This window comes from Anguilla rostrata, chromosome 3 (assembly GCF_018555375.3).
Source record: "Anguilla rostrata isolate EN2019 chromosome 3, ASM1855537v3, whole genome shotgun sequence".
NCBI classification, from domain to species: Eukaryota; Metazoa; Chordata; class Actinopteri; order Anguilliformes; family Anguillidae; genus Anguilla; species Anguilla rostrata.
This window is the reverse complement of record NC_057935.1, coordinates 55,418,276-55,440,173: the sequence shown is the minus strand read 5'-3', so window position 1 is coordinate 55,440,173 and position 21,898 is coordinate 55,418,276. Positions and strand designations below refer to the sequence as shown.

The 21,898-nt window shown below is 38.2% G+C and overlaps 1 protein-coding gene across 6 annotated transcripts in view; it reads left to right on the top strand.

Annotated features, from left to right (window-relative positions):
* LOC135251192 (teneurin-1-like) overlaps window positions 1-21,898 on the top strand; it is a 361,745-nt gene that overhangs the window by 37,050 nt on the left and 302,797 nt on the right. Inside the window, exon 2 of one of the 6 annotated variants that reach the window (XM_064328371.1) lies at window positions 14,068-14,146. The exons of the other annotated variants lie outside the window; for them this stretch is intronic. The gene's annotated coding sequence lies outside the window, so the exon portion shown is untranslated. The remainder of the gene's footprint in view (window positions 1-14,067; window positions 14,147-21,898) is intronic. 6 annotated transcript variants of the gene reach the window in all.

The window sequence follows — 21,898 nt, the reverse complement described above, 5'->3', positions numbered from 1 at the left end:
AATTAAGACTGTAATACAAGTTGTATTCTGTGAAAAAATGTTTTCTGTGTGAAATTATTCAGCGAAAATATTCATAATTTCTTTTTTGTGACAAACTTAAAACTGGCAGTTTTAACCACGTGAAGGCACTTTAAATCTTTATAGCTATTATGTTAAGTAGTGTTACAATTCAAAGATTGTTCAATTGGGGCATATTTCACAAATGTGAATTGTGAGCTAATGCTTGCAAGGTGTCCTCATTTTGTCTCTGTCTGTTTTACAAATAAATAGCAATTTTGCAAAGAGAAATCAGCTGAAAAAATCAGACTATTCATTTCTTTTAAACTGTATATCATGTGTCAAGGGCAATAAGTGAATCACCTAAGCACATCAATTATCAATACATTCTTAGTCAGGGGTCATAGTCAACATTATAAAAAAGAAAACATAAAATAAGCATTATATCAAACAAAAAAATATGCAGTTATCATTACAGTATGGGACAACACGCTAGATGAGATGTTTCAGAAAGAAAAGGGATTTTCCTGTATGCTTTCCAGCCCCCTTTTTCATTGATCCGCAGCACTCTTGTGCTGAGCGGTGCACTTCCCCTTGTAGAGTTCCCCACGCTTGCTTGGCCATAGCCAGCGTCTCCGTTAGCCTCCTCTCTGCTAGCAGCTTGGCTCCTTAGCCTAGTGAGCGGAATCCAGTGGAGAGTTCCTTCTACCTGTGGCTTGTGGAACGGGGGCTCTGCCGGACCCGACCCCGTGCCTCCGACTTGCTATCCGGGCTCGGTAGGCTTGCCAGGTGGATTCCTGCAGGCCACAGCAGCCGGTACGCACGCTCTGCTAGCACTGCGTGAGATACAGAACCCGCTGTCTCTGGCAGGGGAGTGAGAGAGAGGCCCCGTGTCACACAGTAGCAAACCAATTAGCCCCGCCCCACCGTGTCTCTGTGGGGTGGCTGTCTGCGTTGCCATCTTTTTCCGCTCACTCATTCCCTCTGGCTGTCTCTCACACAGGCATGAAAGTTATTCAATTTCAAAACCCACTTCTGACATCAATGTCACGATTTTAGTGTGGGACGGATCTAGAACAGACGGATCTTGCATTTGATTAAACAGCAGAGCACTCTAGCCTGGCAGTACAGGACTTTAACTGGCTGCGGCCTATGCAACTGGCTACAATCTTTGCCTATAAAATGGCTATACATCCCACTAGTGCAATAACTAATAAAACACATGCAGCATCAGCAAAAAGCTCACATTTTTTCATACTGGCTCTTAAGATCAATAGCTGCCATGACTCAGACAATCAATCAAGGAATACAAAAGGTATTTTTTAGGAATTGTTTTAACGTTGCCGACAATCATTACTACAAAAGGAATTATTGAACCTTTTACAACCTAATCTTCAAAGGCTTCTTTCTCTTCTCACTGGTGCCAGAAAAAGTCAATGTAAACTAGATCAGGGAGAATGGCTCCCACTGTCACCATTCTGTTGTCGGTAAAACCACTGATAATACAGAAGCCTCCATGAATGAGACAGGTGCATCCAATATATTAGTTTAGGATTACATCATGATATGAATTGGGTTTCCATTTTGACACTTCCATCATTTACACACCAAAGAGAAAAAAGCTCATTGTTAATATTTTCTGTCATCAATCAACAAAGTTCCTTTACTTTTGATTAGTAGAACAGTTTTATAATTAGTTATAATAATAAAAAAAACCAAATAAAGTATACTTTCTGTGTGTGTTTTGAGCTAAGTCAAATAAAGTAAAATTAATAGGTGGTGTTTATTTTTATTTTTTTGGGGGGGAGGGGGGGGAGTTGCATTCCAATTCCCTACTCTCTAAAGGTGCATATGATAGACAGTTCCACCTCTGCAATTCCAGGTAATGAGATGCCTGTGTGCCCTTTTATAATTGTTCTCTGCCTAGAATAATGTTGCATTGCATTTTCAGAAATTTACAAAGGATCCAACAATCTCAGAGCAACAGGTTTATCCATTTGCTAATTATCAATTACCTCACATGGTGTCATGAATCACAGTGTGTATATTGCCCAGCATTGAGCGAAATAGCGGATGAGTCATCCTCAATCATGTAATGTGGTCAAAACAGTCATTCTGTGCAGCATGATCATATTTACGTGTTAGTCAGTCATGCCATAAGAGGCGCTGTCAGTCATAGTGTTTTATTTTAATGCCCCTGTGAGTAGTAGCATTATTTCTTGTCTCTCCTGTAAAATCATCAATTGCGAGAATCTCAAGAACACAATGATTCACAAATTTGGACATAAATTTTGGTGTTATGACTCTTCCTTCTCCTTGAGATTGTCAGTTTTGACCAGGAACACAGCAAATGTCATTATGTGGCACCATTTCAAAACTTTGACCCATACCGGTCTGTGATAATCACTTTGTGATAAATAAATAAATAACAGGTTTTCCACTGGTCTTTATGAAAGTTAACGTAATACATACATTGTGCTTATTTTACTCAAAAATGAGTGGTGTAATTTTAGATAAATGAGTTCTATAGACCAAAAATTCCTAAAAGATGTCAAACTTGAGATAACTGTGAATGAAGTTGGTTAAAAGGTGTAACACAACATTAGGTGATAATTCATGCTTTATGATTCCTTCATAAACAGTTAAAATGGGCTGCCCAATTTATGATGGGAACACACAATAGAAGCGTGACATAAACACAACCCGAGGGTTAAAGCCATTTATTCATAACAGCATTTCCATCCTCCCAACAGCCATAATGATGATGCTCAGTTGGCGGCTGATTGTCACCACCCCCCCCCCCCCCCAACTTTACAAGCCCTCATGCCTTCCCTCTGATGAGTTGATATTTGGATAATGATACTAGGAGAAGAGTTTTAATGATTATAAAATGCTGTTGCAAGAGTGTGATAGTTTTTAGACACATTAAAAAAGTATAATTGAACTTCTGGAGAGCTGATGAAAAAATGTATATCTGCTTTCTTTCACTCCGTTTTCTTATTCATCTTTGGAGTGGAGGTAAAATAAAATGCAGTGTTCATTTGGTTCCTTTATGGGAAACTGCAGACTTCCGGCTGACCCTTTATATATCTAGCACATGTGGTCAGATGCCAGCACATCCCCAAGCAAAAAATGCATAGGCTACACATGGTGCTCATTATGTCGTTTTCAAAGTCAGTCTTCACTGTTAATTAAATGTATAATACATGAGAACACAGATCAGTATTGCAACAATAATATGATTTTTATTAATGCAGTCATAAATGTTTACCTGTCGGAAAAATTTAATCTCACATTTTTTTATTTATTATTTTCTCCCAAATAGGAAAGCATTGTTAGTAGTATTAGTATTTTTTTCTGGGAAAGCCCAATCATATTTTGGGTGTGCTAAATGGCAGCAGTTTCTTTCATGCATTCAGGAAAGAGCAGTCTAGCATCTTTTCACTTCAGTTTTCATATCCAGTCCACCAGTTGTGGACTTGCACCACTTACATATCTGCAAAAAGCAGACTGTAGGCACCTAGTCAGCAAGAGCGGTGACTCCTATGCAACAGTGATGGGTGTAACCTGTGTACAATTATATGCCATCCCGCAGGACTGTAGGCTATAGTTAGCCCAGGCACAGACAGCAATAGATTACAGACCGAGTGGTGCATCACTGCATAGGGCTAGTGCTAGTAGCTGCATATGCCACCTGACATACAATTTTTAGGGATACTTTTCCATTTTATTTCTCTAAAAACATAAAAATGAGAACCATATAAAGCATTTATTTAAAAAAAAAAAAAGAATTTAGTTGTTTGTATTCTGTTTTAATTCATTTATTTGGTGCCTATAGTATGACACATATATTGGTGATTTAAAAAATGGAATTGCAAATGAAAACCGTGAGGTGTTCTGTCATGTAACAGGGGGAAAAAAAGTGTGTGCACATGCATGCCCGCATGTGTGCGCACATTTCCATATGTGGATGTTTATATTGTTAATGCTCCTAGAAATCTCATTGATATTTAAGAAAGGTGTTTCTGGGGATAACATTGTTATTCTGGAATGAGTTTGTTGATTTGAAACAGCTTAAAGATTAAAGCATATTCATGACACTTCAGATGGAAAGTATTACAATAGCATTGGCTCAGCTGTCTTAGAAGTTGTCATCTCAAAGGAGGTCAATTAAAAGTAAAGCTTTTGATGTACTACATTGATTGACTGGTCTTCGTGAAGGTTTTTTTTTTTTTTTCCCCGCTCTCTGTACTTGGACAGACTACTTTATCTGAGATTGTCACCGTCTTGTATTGGTTTTTGTCAAGAATAACTATTAATAAGTAATACTAATAGCTATTTAATTAATGAGGACAAAATCAATGCTCTCAGAAGTGCCATTTATATAAGTGCATTTAGTTCTCATTCCAAGCCATATTTGATACTGAGAACATGCCCACATCTGTCTTTCAGCATCAATACAAGTAAGCATGTGAATTGTGTGTTTCATTTAATGTCACAAATTCTTGACATAAAAAAAAATCTAACTAAAGGCTTTTTGGCCTTCTCCCAAGTCTGAAATTCTAACATTCTTTTTCAACAATATTATCAGAAAAACCTTCAGTTAAATTTCTCATATCATCCATAACCCCCTACCCAACTTCTACTGCGCCAGTCCGTTCATTATATCTGACTAAATAAATAAATAAGTGAAACTTCAGTTTAGATAGCAGAGATGAAAGTTTAAAATCATTCAAATAAGGGCCATGAGGGAATTATTTATTTATTTTTTATAGGTATTTAATCTGTAAGGCCATAGACTTCTGGATTAACTAACGGGGTTGGTTTCTGGCAGACCGTTGTTGCTGAAAAATGTAATCCATCAGCTATGACACAATAAAAGTGGTGTAAAATCAAGATCAGTACTGCTGTTCCTGGACTGGGGAGTCTGTTGCTAACTGAAAATGAGACATTCACTATCAATATAGACTATAAGGGCTATAAAGAATATGAAAAATATAAGCCATATATACAACGCATTATACATAATATAAATGTATACTAGCTAAAATCATTCTGTCTGCCAAACTATTCATGTCTTGTGATCAAATGTTTATTTGTTTGTTAGCATAGTACATGAAAATATACTGCACTGGCTTTTACAGGGAGAACAAAAAAAAATATTCATATCTTGTAAAATGATTCTGTAATTTCTCTCTCTCTCTCTCTCTCTCTCTCTCTCTCTCTCTCTCTCCCTCTCTCCCCCTACCTGCCTCTCTCTCTCTCCCCCTCTCTCTCTCCCCCTACCTGCCTCTCTCTCTCTTTCTCCCTCTCTCTCTCTCCCTCCCTCTCTCTCTCCCCCTACCTGCCTCTCTCTCTCTCTCTCTCACACACATACACAGTGGCATTTTGAGAGTGAATTCACAGAGAGTAAAAACAACAAGGCTGACATTTACAGCCTTTAGCAGCCTGAAACTGCGGAGCATTTTGTCAGTCACATAAAACCCTGCAGATATTAGCCCCTCAAATAGAGCACATATCTTGCAATTAGGGAGTCGTTGGGGAAAACATACTCCACTCTGGCTGTGAAGAGGTCAGAACGCCAGTTATTAAACTGATCCTAATTATTTATCGTGACACAAACATGCATTTGCACACACACAATCACGCACATATACTCTGCATGGCAATTTGCCATAGTCACGGATAATAGTTTGGCATTATGTATAAATTTAAAATTATTATTGTACCTAGGCTGTTAATCGTGGTGGTACAGAATGTTCTACACCTATGCTCCTATTGCTCCTGTTCCTCCTGCAACATTATACATTTAATGCATTTAATGTGTGCTATTGTGCTGGCTTTATATGCCACTATGTATAATATAATTACAGTGATAATGCATGCAAAGTTGGTTACAGTGATAATGCATCTCCTAATTCATTTTATAGATTACAACCAACTGGGTTCTAAGATAATATTCAAATGTCTCATAAAATGACCCAAATGCAGGTTCTTGTACCAAGGCAAATGTGGTAAGGAGTGCTAACGTTTTTAGAAAATGTTCTGACAAGTGGTAATAATAAAACGTCAAATATCCCTTAGAGTGATACTTGGCCAACTTGCATCCTGCCAGTTAGCTTATGCATTTATCTGATGTCAAAACTGTAATTGCTCAGATGAGTCTGGTTATTCACACGTTTCCCCTCTCAGGGTAGATGACTGCCCAATGCTGCTGTTGTAAGGTTGACTGTACAGTAATATCAAAGGGCACCCTCATACAGTAGATGGGGTCAGCGTAAGTGTCAGCCTCTGCATCGTCATTAACCTCTCTCCTGTGTCATCAGCTCCAGCAAAACAATCTTTATTCAGACTTGTCAGACAAACATGGCATGGATCACGCTTGAATTAAACGTGTGCATGTAAGATTGAGTCAAAGAACCACAGTAGGATTTCTTCCTTCCTTCGGCGGGAGCTCATACGTTAGGTCATTTGAAAGGTTTTTGTGTATTGAGCCAATGCCATTTTGGTAGAACTTGCTGGCTTTAGGTGCAGCTAAATGGCAAATGGCTTTATCATTTCCCTTGTTTATGAAGAATCAGTCTGCAGTTTTGTTGGCAAAATATTTTTGAAGGACATGAGACATTTGTGGCAAAGGCAAACTAGCTGACATGACACCATCATAGCAGACTTACCAGCTAGTTTGTATTTTTTTTTTAATTAGACTGCTAGCTGGCCATTTTCATTTTTTAAATTCTGCACTACAGCACCATACAGTGCAGTATAGTAGTTTCAAGCAACACTGATCACCATATTTTCTAAATATTCCAAATAATAAAGTCATGTCTGGAGATGAATGATTTTACTACTTCTCTCACCACCACCACCACCACATTATTATTATTATTATTATTATTATTATTATTGAAGAAGTCCTGATGGCTAAAGTTGGTTTTTAAAAAATTAATACAAAGTGACAATACTCACAGCTGAGACAGCTGTCTAATATCACAACGATGAATGTTTCTGTCTTGTGTGCCATATTTTTCAATTTGGAAGCACTCACCTTTTCATTAGATACCACTTCATTAAGAAACATTATATATGAGCCAATCACTTAAGTCAACATTTATAACTAAATGGCATTATAACATATTACTTGTAATGGGTAGTGGAATTGCGTTATACAATATGAGCATTCGTGGCTTTCTTCCAAGTGTTGATGAATAGCTTCATTCTAGTCATGTATTGTCAATATTATTTTGCTCTAAACCTGGGAGTAGCTTAGGTAGCATCCAAACTAATTACTAACTCTGAGTCCCCCCCTTACTCTCTTCCTTTCATATAAATAAATAAATCTGATTCTACTGTAATGGGGGGCTGGTGACACTTTTATTGCTAAACCTATTCTGATAGCTTGAGCGATCCACAAAGAGATTTAGGGATGCTGATAGCTGAGTGTGCCTGCTGACTGCCTGCAGAGGTTTTATGCCTCATTCTCGTGTTTGCTGGTCCCAAACAATAGACATCATCTGAATGCAGTAAAGCCCTCACAAATCACAGACAAACAAAGCAGCACTGACAGCCGAATAAGTAATTGCTTTTGGGTTTTAGACACATTTATGAAAGGGTGACTGAGAGCAAGCCAGGGAAGGAAAAAGTCATTGTACTGATGTAGGGGAGTAAGATAGTGCATGTGCAATGAAACCCAGTAAATATATGGCTAAACTGGATATATGGTACAGTGTGATGAGTGCATTGCTTAGGCTGAAGGCAGTGGGAAGGAAACTGTACAACTGATTCAATATTCTTATGTACAGCCCTGCCCTCTAGGGAATGTGGAAAATAAAATCTTTATGATTTAAAAAATAATTTTAACATCTCAGTCTGCTTTTCTGATAGATGTCTTGGAGAAGGTTTTTTTTTTTTTTTTCAAAAAGAGTAAAGAAGGTCAGTTACCATTCAAAGGTGTAATACTCATGAATTCTCTTTGTAATTTCTCAGAGTAATACAGGTCAGAGTTGCTGGAAAGCTTAATTGTGCTCCCTCACTGATCCCCAGGGCCCTAAAGTAAACCGTTGCAGTGCAACCATACATTTTTTTCTCCACCAATCTCCAGAGCACTGTTCTGAGTTTTGAGCAATGCACATGATCAGACTAAATCCATGTCTCTGGAGTAGAGGCTTAGTTATTTTGTTTTATGTGAATACATTTCTTAATTTACTTTGACAAATGTGTACATGTGTCTGTGGATGAGAATCTTTTTGAAAATGTATTTTTCGAATTTGATTTAGATGCAATGTCCACGTTTGTGTATTGCACATTATAGATAGCTGTCACTGTGTCTGACCTTGGCTGGGGAGACAGGGGTTTGTATAGGTTTTGATCGCTATGCAATGTTTGCTTTCTTGTTAACATATTTTTACTGATTCTTTCATATTCTCATAGGTGTATGTGGTGGGGGTAGTTGCATTTGTGTGCTTCCAGTGGTCTTAAAGGGCACAGTCATCATTAATCTTAATCTTCCTTATTTATTTTTATTTGTTCCTGGACCTCATGCTACTGCTGCTGCTTCTGCTTCCCCTACACTGTCCCCAACATCTGGCCAGTTGGTGAGGCATAGGCCTTAACCCTAAGCCTTTATTATTTTATTGAAATATTTTGTACATAATGTGGAGTATTAGGATCTCCATGGGATGTACTTCTCACCAGAGGCATACAAAATACTCATTTAAATTTTATGTGTGTTAGATGAACATTACATTTTCCTTGGAGTGATCATAAATGGTAACATTTTCAAAAGGTCATTCCATCCCCATGCAACAAAAGAAGTTGCATATTGTCAGAGTGCAGAAAAGCATACAAGAGTGAATAATTACACATTACCACAGTGTGCCACATTATTTTGGATAATTGTTCAATGTGATATCAATGTTTTATCTAAAACCATCATAAGGGGCAAGTGTATGTGCTTTATAATGGATAAAAAGCATTTTATTCATTTTTGGAGAGGTTTTGGACCCCGCGATATCTTAAACTCCTGTACTGATGAAAAGATAGTCATTTCCACTTGAACATTATGCATAAGGGAGTATCATCAAAACTGTTTATTTGTCATGAAATAGATTATTATGTTATGATTTACAGCAATGCACAATTTAAACATTTTGGATATATTTAGAGACATTAAAGGAGACCAGGGTACACTGTTTACATTTTGCTTCATTGATCTTTAGTTCTGCATATCACCCTCAGATTTTGCACACTTGTGGACAAGTGTGAGTGTATGATCCAAGACATGTATAGTTTCACCTTTTTTTCTTTTTTTCTCACTATTATTTATTTAGAAGTTTATTCTTAAAGCTCACTGTTATATGCATACAGAACAAGCAAGCTTAACTGGGCCTACCCAGGAGAGAGGTAGAAGATAGAAGCCCCACATTTTGTTGCTTCTCCTTACCATCCATCCAGAGTCTGGAGCAGACAGCAAACTTGACGGTTTCCTTAATTAACAACCCAGTACAAATGATCTCAACAATCAAAATATTTGTCCGCGGGGACAGGCGAAAGTATCCACAAATCATCTCATTAGAACCCTCCCAAAATGTGCTCTGCATCCCACTGTGGCTGCATGCGATCGGCTAGGCCCGCAAAGCAGCTGTTGTTGGAGCTCAATGGGGCCGAGGGGATTTTGGGGCAGACAAACCTTGCTCTTTTATTCATTCCTGCTTCCTCAGCCTCTGTGAAACCAGCAGGACTCTGCTGGCAGATGCTGCCAGGCCTCAGTTTCAATTTCTTATAGGACCCGAGAGAGCACATAAACACCTTATTTATTAATTAATAAATGCATGCATTTATTTATGTATTCATGAATGTATTTATTTTGGGAAACCCACACGTGGTCACACGTATAATTTCCCCCCTGTGGTTACTGTAGCATAAATCCATTTTGGAAAAAATTTGTAGCCTCCTCCCACCTTAATGAATTAATGAATTTATTGATAGCGCTGTGGATGGTGTGCTTGCCCGTGAAGAAAGGTTGACTGTGACATATATATATATATATATATATATATTTTTTTTTTTGTGCAAACATAATGTATTTCTCCTCTGACCTCACATCCCCACTTCCTCCGATCTATAAAAATACTGTAGTCTTTCAACATTGAACCTGCAGAGAGATGTCTGGCAGAAGGTGATGATTGGACAGCATGGCAGCTCCGACAGAATGGGGCTCCTTCATTTCATTAGACTTTACTGCTGGGACACAGCTGGTGTAGTGCCCAGATTCTTTACTCTCACAGTAAGTTTGAGTAACATGCTTAGAGAAGCATTTTGGCAATCTCCTGCTTTGCCTTTAGTCTCTGACTTACTGCTCAAATACAGAGAGCAACAGAGCAAGAAAAAGAAATAAAATGCCTGGATTGCAAAATGGAACAGTGCTAAATAGCTTTTAAAACCAAGGTCCTGAATGTCGATGGTCATTAAATGTTCGGTTGCATTGATCACTACGGAATGGTGGTCTAAATATTGCATGTAGTTATTATATCTAATTGCTAAATGAGTAATTTTTAATTTTAACATAAATAGCAAAATATGTGTACTCTGTTTATTTAACATTCTGTTGCTTGAATGGTGGGACTAATTCTGAAATTATTTCAAATCTAAATGTCTTTGTTAAATTTAATTATTGCACGTGTATGTGGTTCTAAAGAATTTTAAATAATTAATTGAAATCAAATAAATGATCTGCACTATTCTCAGCAATATCTGCATTAAAGAACTAGACAGATTGCTACTTTACATCAGAGATGTAACCTTTTTTTATCATTGATTTCTACATTTCACAGTCAGATCTTCAGTTGTATTTTTTTTCATATTCTCCTAAGATCAGGCAATTCATTTATTTCCCCGGTTGGGGGCTTGGTTCTCTCGTCTTAATCTTAAAAATATTATATTTTGGGACATTCGATAAAAATAAAATAAATAATATTTAAAAAAATATTCTCACTACAACATGATTTTGTCATCCAATACACTTGTACTATATCAAAAATTTTGCTGGATTTCAAAGGGATATTGTATCAAACAGCAGGATTGACATTCCTAAAGATGTCAGACAGGATAACTGTAAAATGATGAAATCTTTACTTAGATTGAGATTTTGATAAGGAGATTGTTAAACATTTCTATGCCGGCATTGTGAGAGAACTTGCATCAATGGTACGCTTAAAAACAGGTAACAAATGAATTAGGCTAACACATGCTAGGGTGATCCTAGCTTCTGATTCAATATCTAAATATCTTCCAGTAATTCTGAAAATTTTCATATTAATCAATATTAATTTGCTAATGTTACTTTGTTTAGTTTTGTACATATATATTTTCTTCTTAATGCAATAAATCATATATAGTTACCTGGGTAGACTGATATTAATCTAAATATATACTTAGATTATGGTTTTTTATGAAGTAGTGAAAATCCCTGCCTGCACTTTGGAGGCTATATTCTCTGATGTGCAGCTTGGTAGCAGAACATTTAAAAGATTTAAAAGATTGGTGATGTGAAAAGGGAAATACAGAGAGAAATATTAGCTGCTCCATTTGAAGTCTCATTGGCTCATGGAAATATTGAAATGGTATCTCAGTTTATACTGCATAGTCTGCAGCTCTGCTCTCTAGGGCTTGGATCCTCTTTGCCTTTCATTTAGGCTTGATTTGCAACTGGCACACTTGACTTGTGCCTGTCTACCAACCACCATTTCATGAAATAAATAAGAATAGTCAATTTAGATTGGTAGAAGATTTAGTGTGAGCTGGAATATTACCATCCCAAGCTGTAATACCACATCAGAGAACATGCAGAAAAATCCTTAGCCACATCACAACGCTTTCATTTGTTGTTGCGTTGTTTTTTTGATACAATAAGAAAGGTAAAACATTCAATATAATAGTGTACTGTCACTGAATAATAATATTAATATTATTATTATTATTATTATTATATGCATAGCTGAAATATTATATGACCTGAGACTTCTATTTTGATTTCCTATCTCATAGCTATGCAGTGAACCAAAAGGCCAGTGTTGAACCCAGATGTTAAACCCAGATGCTTAGTTCCACAGTCATGGAGGAAGCTCTGTGTGTGTGTGTGTATGTGTGTTTGTGTGTGTGTGTGTAGAGTGGGTTGCTTCTACCGATGCACAAGTCATAGCCCCACCTTTTATCTGATAGAACGTTCCTGCTGTTGCAAGCACTTTGTTTCCATGGCAACTGCCAACACAGTCTGGCCAGGCTCCTGTATGGAAGTGACAGACTTATTGCCTGGCATAACCACAGTTTCGTGGTGTCTTGGCAGTGCCAGCCTTCTGTCTCATCCCTGGTGGCCCCCCTGAGTGCCAGCCCAGTGTCTGTCTGACCCATTTGGTGTGTTCTCACACGTCGCATGACAACGCTGCTGTCACATCAACCCCCATTATCCCCCATAAGGCACATGACAGCCAATCAGCTGTGATGGTATTGCCAGTGTTTGTCTGATGACCACAAGGACTGACAGTATTTGGTATACCATGATGTTCACACGGTGTTTGACAGTGAATCTAAAACCAACAACAAAAGTGAGCATTGCAAAGCAATTATTCTTCTATTTTGTTCGCAGGGAGAAATAAGCTCAGGGGTTGGAATGCTTCAAAGACCACTTATACACGTGTGTGACCATCACCGAAAAAAAATAAAACGCCCACGGAAAACAATTGCAATTTTGTGTGGCACTCATGACTGGGGGTTGTAACTAAACAAACCTGGACTGAATATTAATTTATCTTTAGCATTCAAAGCCTTCAGGTAGATCACATGCAGTCTGAATTTGCAGAATAGCAATGCATGTGTATTATAAAAACAACAACAAAAAATATATATTACATACACAGATGTCACCACCATTACCTCTGCGTGATCATATCTTGTATTCTAACTGATCAAAGCCAAAATTGAAGGCAGAATGTCATCATAACTTACAGTGATGCTTTATGAAAATGTATCCCAGATGTAGTCATTATATGTATTATACTAAACTGATTTTTATTCCGTGACTGCCTTTAATTGGCACAAGATTAATTTTGCTGCATGGCATGAACTGTATCCCAAATGCACTATATAGGTATGTAAACCTGGGATTCAGGGTAATTTAGATTTACAAGTTTAGCAGTTGTCCAGCCAGCAGCCATACCACCATATACCCTACTCCTGCTGAATGGATGAAGCTACACTATATGGCCAAAAGTATGTGGACACCTGACATCCAACATCTCATTCAAAATTATGGGCAATAATATGAAGTTGGTCCACCCTTTGCTGCTATAACAACTGCCACTTTTCTGGGAATACTTTATACTAGATGTTGGAGCATTACTAAAGGGCTTTGCTTCCATTCAGCCAGAAGAGCATTAGTGAGGTCAGGCACTAGTGGGCAATTAGGCCTGACTCACAGTTGGCTTTCCGGTTGATCTCAAAAATGTTGGATGGGGTTGAGGTCAGGGCTCTGTGCAGGCCAGTCAAGTTCTTTAACTCTGTTCTCCACAAAACAACTTCTACATGGACCTCGCTGTGTGCCCGGGAGCATTGTCATGCCGAAACAGGAAAGGGCCTTCCTCAAACTGTTGGGACAGCACAGAATCATCTAGAATGTCTTTGCATGCTTTAGAATTAAGATTTGCCTTCACTGGGACTAAGGGGCTTTGCCCAAACCATGGAAAACAGCCCCAGACCAAGGGGTGTTCAGATACTTTTGGAGACCGCCTGGGAAAACGAAGTTTCTGCTGGAAATGGTGTTCGTGGGCCAGTAGGGGGCGATCTTCCCTTTGGTCAAATAAACCGACACTGTGTTGTAAGTGATTCCATCTTTCAGCTGAGACATTAAACTAGAGGTCCTGACTCCCGGTGGTCATTAAAAGATCTTGTGACCCTCACTGCAAAGAGCAGGGGTTCCTTAGTGTCTAGGCTAAATTCTCAACCTGGCTCTCTCAACCTGACACCTAATCATCCACTAATTTAATTGGCTAAAAATTGTTCTCTGTGTCTTCACCTCAGCTGATTTGTGGTCAGTGTCTGGTGTAAAATGGCTGCCGTGCATCACCCAGGTGGATGCTGCACATTGGTGGTAGCGGAGGTGAGTTTCTCCTTCACTGAGAAAAGCGCTATATAAATGCAAAGAATTATTGTTATTACTTTTAAGTATAATAATGATACAATAGTTGTAATGCATTATTCAACATTTAGACTGTGAGAAAGTTTCCCAACACCAGTTGTAGGAATCAGTGCCTGTGCTGCCTTGTCTTCCTGTTCAGAACAAATAATTAGGCTTTGTGGGCTGTCAAGCAACACAACTACTGCTCTGGAAAGAACATTGCACCACCACTGGCAAGGAGAGTGCATATATTCACTTCTTGCAGCATGTTTCTTTATTCTGAAACACCATTTGCATTGCTCATAGTGTTTATTTCTTTTTTTGGCATCACCAATCCCACCTGAATTTGTAATGTCCAATTTGTGAACTATGTACAAATGTGCTCACATATGCCCCCTGCAGCCTGCTTTGGACAGTGAAGACAACTCACAGTCCTCTGAAGCCCGTGGTTCCAGCCAGCTGCTTCTTTTCACACTGCAGCATAAAGGGCAGCGGAGACCCAATCATACACGTGTGCACAGAGCAAGCCACAGACACCCAGTTGGACAACAGGGGTCACTCAAGCAATGAACACTCCCAGCTATACTGACTAAATCCCTCGCATATATCATATCCCATATATTGGGTGATACAAAGCAATTGTGCACTGCCCCTGCAGGGCCACTGGCCAGTCAGCACTGGCCTGGACTAGTTTGATCGGTGATCATGGTTCTCACTTATACCAAGTGAGCTACCCAGCATCCCTGAGTTCATGGTTTTATACAGTGACAGATAAAAATATTTTGCTCTTAAAGTTTAAAGGTTGGCTTTATGGAATTACAGTCATGAAGGACTCTAACTTTTTGTAAAATGGGTTTTGTTTAGAATGTGATGTGAGATAATATTTGATGAATCGATTGACATCAGTAATGCATTGCTATTTCTTGCCAAAGGTTTGGCTTGGCAACAAATCCGCTGTTATCAACAATCTTTACAGTAATGCAGGCAGAAGGGGTATGTGACCTCTTGCTGTTGGTTGAGGGAATACACATCATTATTGCAGGGACTGATGGGGACAGTGATCATTCCATGCTGTTTCCTCCATGGGTCATTTTCCCTACTGCTGAGGTATGCTGCAGATTGGCATAATTTAGCTAATAATTCCAAAACTGTTTGACATTAAGTTGGGAAAGTGACTAAGATGCATCTCCTGATGTTTATTGATTGAGTAGGCTACAGTTTATGTAAAATAATACTTGTGACTGTCTGTGGTAAAACCCACTGCAACTCATCTTGCTTGTGTTTTGTATGGTCATTGTTCATGTTGGCCAGATGATCAGCTGCACCAGGCAATCTGTGAAATTCTGACTTCTAGACCACACAGACCACCAAGGTACAAAATTAATGTTGCGGGTCCTTTTGAGTGACAGGAATAAATAGGCCTACATTAAGCCAGTGAGAAGAAAGCTTCTCAAATTGGCCAGATTTGTTGAAGCTTTGGTAGCCTAGTTTAATCTTGGCAGTGGGGAACGATTGAAATAATGCACAATTGTAGCAACAGTAGCAGGAACATGCGCTTGAAATTAAAAAAAAAAAAATCTGTATCTGTATCATCAACTGTATCACCTCTGGTTAGCATTCCCCTCCCAATTAGTCATCAGGGTAACTAACTATAGATGAATGAATGCATTCTATCATATCCGACACATACAGACATTATGAGACTGCTTCATTTATGAATGGTTAATATTACTCTAAATGACTAGGGGAGAAGCAAATCTGATATCTGGATAACAAAACACCAGCAGTGTTAACAGATGGAAAGCAAAAAAAAACAAAAACATATTGATAGGAAGGAAACCAGGATATTTTTATTTGTACATACACATATATTTGCAATATGGTGATGGGAGCTATTAATGACATGTATTTGAAATATGCATTTAAAATAGTCCCCTCACAGCAATATGGTCATGTAGATAGTGGATGGGTGGATGGATACATTTCAAATAGACTACAGGTAATTAATTGCATGTGAAAACAAGTGAACCAGTGCATTCAAAACATATGTTTTATTGTATGCAAATGAATACCATTGTTTTTGGGTCATTTGTCACTCCCACATAAATTTGCTCTCGTTCAAGACTCTCTGAAAGACCACAGCTATAGATTGCATCTGTATTTTCAGCTTTGTTTTAAATCAATGGAAAGTGTGAATTTGTTTCCATTTAGTGCTCACCTTTTTGCTTCAGTGATAAAAATAAAAGTTATAATTTTCAATAAGGAGCTTGAAAAGCCATGATTACATGTTCTATTATGGGTTTAAACCTTGTGTGTTTGAAGGGTCAGTCTAATTCTGTATCTCTGTGTGTATCTCCTTGGTCCTACATTATTACTTTTCCAAACTTTGAAACTTTAAAATTGAAAATGAATAAACTTATAAGACCAATATTTTATTGCAAAATTTTAACTGAGATTCCTGACAACATGTTGTCTTAATACTGCTGCTTTAGACAAAAAGAAGTCCAGATTTCAAAACAAATGGGCCAGCTTCATGAGAGAGATGCAGTTTGTAGAAATGCAGATTTATGGTACTGAAATCTAAATCACCAGTCTAAAAAACTCAGCAAAGAGGGAATTATTCAAGCAGACTGTGTCACAGCTCCGGCTCCAAACCACGAATTCCCTGTTCAGTTTTTTCCCTCTGCTTCCTGTCTCGTATCTACATTGGATTGTTATTTGGATTACTGGTTTCCCTCATTCCACACTTGTCTGCTTGTTTCCTGTGATTGTCTTCACCTGTCCACTGTGTATTTAATTTACTGGTTTTCCTCTGTTCGATGCTTGGTCTTTGTGTCGTCTTGCATGTTCTCCCCATTGCTAGTCCTTGTGCCCAGTTTTTCTCCCAGTGTTCCTTGTGTTTCCTGGTTTTGAGGTTTTCCGTTTTTCTTTCTTGTTATATCTTCAATTATATCATCAGTAAAGACATACTGTATCATTTTACTTACCTCTACCTCCCTGTGTGATCTTTGTACCTGGGTCCTAATTTTATGTGAAGCCCTGACAGAATGTGACGGAAGCAATGCCTGCGCACTGAGTTCTAGTAAGGCTTGTCACATTAATATGCCCTTGGAAAACAAGTATGACTATTGGACAATAAGAAAAAATCTACAATACTTATAGATTTAAAATGGGCCCAAAGGGGAATGATACACACATAAATAGAAAATTCATTGTTCTCTATTCCTTAAAGAGATGTCGACAGGACCACATCATTCAAAGGGGGTGGTGGGGGGTACACACGGAACTCTCACACGAATAAGGTTGATACAGCAGCTAATAAATGATGTTTTGGGGGGGATGTCAATTCCTGGGGGTACACATACTATCATTGTTTGAAAGAGGTCAATGCTTCATGAACTTAGAGTGCAATGGTATCCTTTAGGCTTCAGGCATTGCAGAAAGCGACTGTATTGTATTCTTTGCATGCACACTGCTCTGAACAGTATATGGAAAAGCATAAGTTCTCTATCCTTATTTTACAATAGCTCTCTTTCTATGAAAAAAATGATCCATCATTGTCATAATCAGATATCTCTCCTTAAGTGAAATATAGAGTCATCAGGACAGATTTAGCCTACAAAGGGAGAGTTGGCTTGCAATGTTTGGTAACAATCATTTTGTACATTGAGGATATGTTTAAAGGATTTGAAATATTGTATTTACATGTTTCATTGCAGTCTTTGGACATCAAAAATATATAAGTGCATTTTTATGGTTTAGTCCGCTTAGATGGTTTAGTCCCCCTTTGTTCTTAATGGAAATATTAAAGGGAATTTTACTTTGTGGTCAAACAGCTGGGAGAAATGCATGGTTGAGTCTCTGCATTGTTTTCCTTGTTGGTGTGGTGAAGGGATTTTTCTGTCCTTTTGGAGAGCTGTTCTTGGAACTGGAAGCTCTGTTGGTTCGCCATCACAGGAAGGAACGTAGGCTATGTGCATTTTACGTGTTGCTATGTTGCAGAACAATAGCAATGTCTAAAATGATTAAGTAAACTAAGCCTGTGGTGGATCGGTTCCTTTAGCTTCCCTGCAGTATAAGACGTTTACTTGGAGTTAAACCTGCTGGCTGTAGCTATAACTGGAGAAGGACAGAGCATCTCACCACGTGTTCTTTTACATCTGCAGACCTTCACTCTTGCTCTTGTTAGGCCTGCTTGTACTTTTTGAGGCTGTGCCTTGGTGAACGTCCTCCAAGCACCCTGGCAATCAGCAAAGAGAACAAATACATACAAGAACACAGATTTATAGGCACGTAAAGGTGCGGGGAGTGGCGTACTGTATTGAGTCACAGTGTGGTCATTTCTTCCTGCCATGATCATGTGATTGTGATGCCAGTCTGATCTGTTGATTTGAAATGGGGCCCCAACACCAACAGTGTCATTTTTGTTACTTATTGTAATCCTTTTGGAGAGTATTCCAAGAGATTTTTCCTTTTGGAGAGTATTCCAAGTGAAAACTCCCAGTGTTTTAGAGGATTAGACAATTATTTAAATTTATTTGTGGTCATTTTTTAAACTCACAAACTTGAGTTAGAGCAGAAAGTTTATTGTGATTGCATAGATTGACAGTGAAAATATTCAGATGTAACTTAATGATGCAACTGATACACTAGGAACCACCATACTGGTGACTCATTTATTTGTTTAATTTGATTCTGCTCAGTTTGTCACTTGTGCTGGCAACTAACTAATGGAATGTATTTTAATTTGCCTCTCTTTCCCTATAATTAAAAAAATAAGAACATTTAATTTGTTCAGTTTTCACTTCAGGGATTTCTTTACAGACCTCCTCTCTTGCTCTCTCACACTGGGGGAATAAAAATCAAGAAACAGACAATATATGCAGCAATTTGTTGCCAGGACAAACCATCATGTACATTATAAAAGAAGCAATAAATGCAATTTATTGTCCCCCTGGTTGTAGAAGGCATTCACTACAGCTTAGATAAACATGACTCTAATCCAGTCCGGAAAAATACTGCAGAGATCAAAATCTTGAAAGCATAATGCCAAACAGTCAAAGAACTATAGAAAAGATTGACTGGCCATTGCTTTTATATTCACAGTATTTACTTGGCTACATTTTATTTATTTATTTGATTTCCTACTAGATGGCATGGGTATGCTTATGCCTGGAAATTTTCTGTCAGTGTTTCACAAACAATGCATTTATTTGGACAGGGCGCTCACTTAGATTTGCCCCCTGCCCAAACGATTTTTTGGTATTTAGTTGCTTATTTCTATAAGCAATACATTATACGATGAATTATTTTTTCTTTCATACAGCCGACTGTCATTTCGCTGTGTGAGATGCCCTTCCCCCCTCCCTCTCGTTGTTAGTTAGAACAGCTACACATCAGTGCCTGAACAAACGTAATTTGAAGGACAGTCGTGCGACCGTATCTGTGCCAGGTAACAAAATGTTTTAAGTTCGTCAAAGTGGGTCAAATTTAGCTGCTATGCATTGTTTCCTCAAAAGATAACCACTCTAATCAGGACTGCAAAGATATCAACATTATTTGGATTAATGTTAGCTTGCATTTAGCAAGCATCATGTTCACCCCAGCTAATGTTAGGTTACTGTAAATTGCTACAGTTAGCTAACTGCTAACTTTTCAGTTTTGACGGAGATGAGTATAGAACAAATCTTTTAAAAAAGAAGGCTGGAGGAGGAGGGAGAATCTGCACCACTGATTGGTTATAACATTACTGTTATTGTAAATGGACTGCATTTATATAGCGCTTTTATCCAAAGCGCTTTACAATTGATGCCTCTCATTCGCCAGAGCAGTTAGGGGTTAGGTGTCTTGCTCAAGGACACTTCGACATGCCCAGGGCGGGGTTTGAACCGGCAACCCTCCGACTGCCAGACAATCGGTCTTACCTCCTGAGCTATGTCGCCCCTTGTAAAAATGGTAATGTTAACAGTTGCTACTTTAACTGAAATTTATTAAATCAATTGTGGGCATTGTGGGTAAACCAAATTATGGCATTCTGGATAACAGGCACCAATGAGTTGAACACCACAAATAAATTCTCAACCTGAGGGAAACTGTCTGTCATTTGCCAAGTTAAATCAGAAAATTATGGAATTACTATGATAAACTAAAAAAAGAATATCTTGGCTTTGGAAGAATATATAAATTTTCCTCATTTCTGTTTCTACAATGAATCTTTATTTTTACAAGCTTTATGCTTAGCATTTGGCAGGCACAATCTGTACAGATGCTTACAATCAGGGTAAATGCCTCTTTTAGTGCCCACAGGCCACATTTATAAAAGGTCCGTACGCACAAAAAAAGACGCGAGCCAATTTCCCTGCGGACTTGGGATTTATAAAAACAAACGTGACTTCAAAACATGCACATTTACACAAATATTGACGCATGAGGACACACATTTTTGGAGACCATGGGAATTTGCGAAATAAAGATAAATGTCCTAAAGACCCATTTCACTCAATTCCTTTCAGTTCATACCAACGTACACAGCCTTCTAATGATCATATCCCTTGCCAGAGGAACACCCAGGCCCAAATAGTTCCTGTCTTTTTGATGTTAGTCTGAAAGTCCATATTTAACTATCCTGACTGTCTGAAAAATAATAATATGGTGGGTGACAACTGCCATGTGTTCCATTCAGGGTTTCTGTTTATATCATTGGGGAGGCAGTACACTGTAGAGTCCCACAGCTGCATTGCATTGATTCAAGCGCTTTTTTATCCCAGAATCCATTCGAATCCTGAATGCAACGTCCAACAAAGTCATTTTAATTTAACGGTGAGGGCTGGTTTAATTGGGGGAGATATTTACATGGATGTAATGAATGTTTTGTGCGGATGTATCTGTCTTTCATGTTTTCGACTGTGAAAATGTGTTGATTTACAGTAAGATGCAACACAAATTTCTGTGTAACCACACATTAAAGTGTTATTGTATTTTAAAGAATGTCTCATCACAGGCTGATAAGTGTTGTGACTCAATGAATAGCAACACTTATTAATTTCTGGCTTTGGTGGTGTAACCTTATGAAACTGGGGAACACGTGGGCCCCCCGTTGATGTCGGTACTAGGCACTCCCTTTTATGCCGGTGCGCAGCAATGCACTTCTTTGCATCCCCTTCAAAATCAGAACACTTCAGTTTTTTACCAAATGCAAATGTAAAAACATATCCTGAAAAAAAATGGCTGCCATGTTGCCAGTGAAAAATAATTTCATAAAAGGGCAAAAACATTTATGGGATGGACATTAAATAATGAGTTATTGTCATTATTCTATATGACTCTGACAGTGTTAAAAAAAAAAAAGTGAAATCCTGTTAATTTTACATTTTACAAAAAAATTCATCTGTAAAAATACAGTTTTCTACTGTGTGATTCAGCTACTGTGACGTGCTGCCACACCACTAATTTCCCTTCATTGGAAATATTTCCACCAAACAATATAACCTGTCTGGCCTCTACCACCATAATGAGCATCTCCATTTCACACTGTGAAGTTTCTCTTCTTTTGTGGTCTGACTTCCCCATTTTCACTGAAAATGAATTTGAATGAGAAGCTGATTTATATGCAGATCATTTTCATATTGGGCATTCCATTAACCATTTATGATTAATTATGGGAGTTAACAGGGTGGGAGACTAGAACTGTGCATGCACGCAAAATTTCAAGCTGATTGTGAGAAAATTGCATGC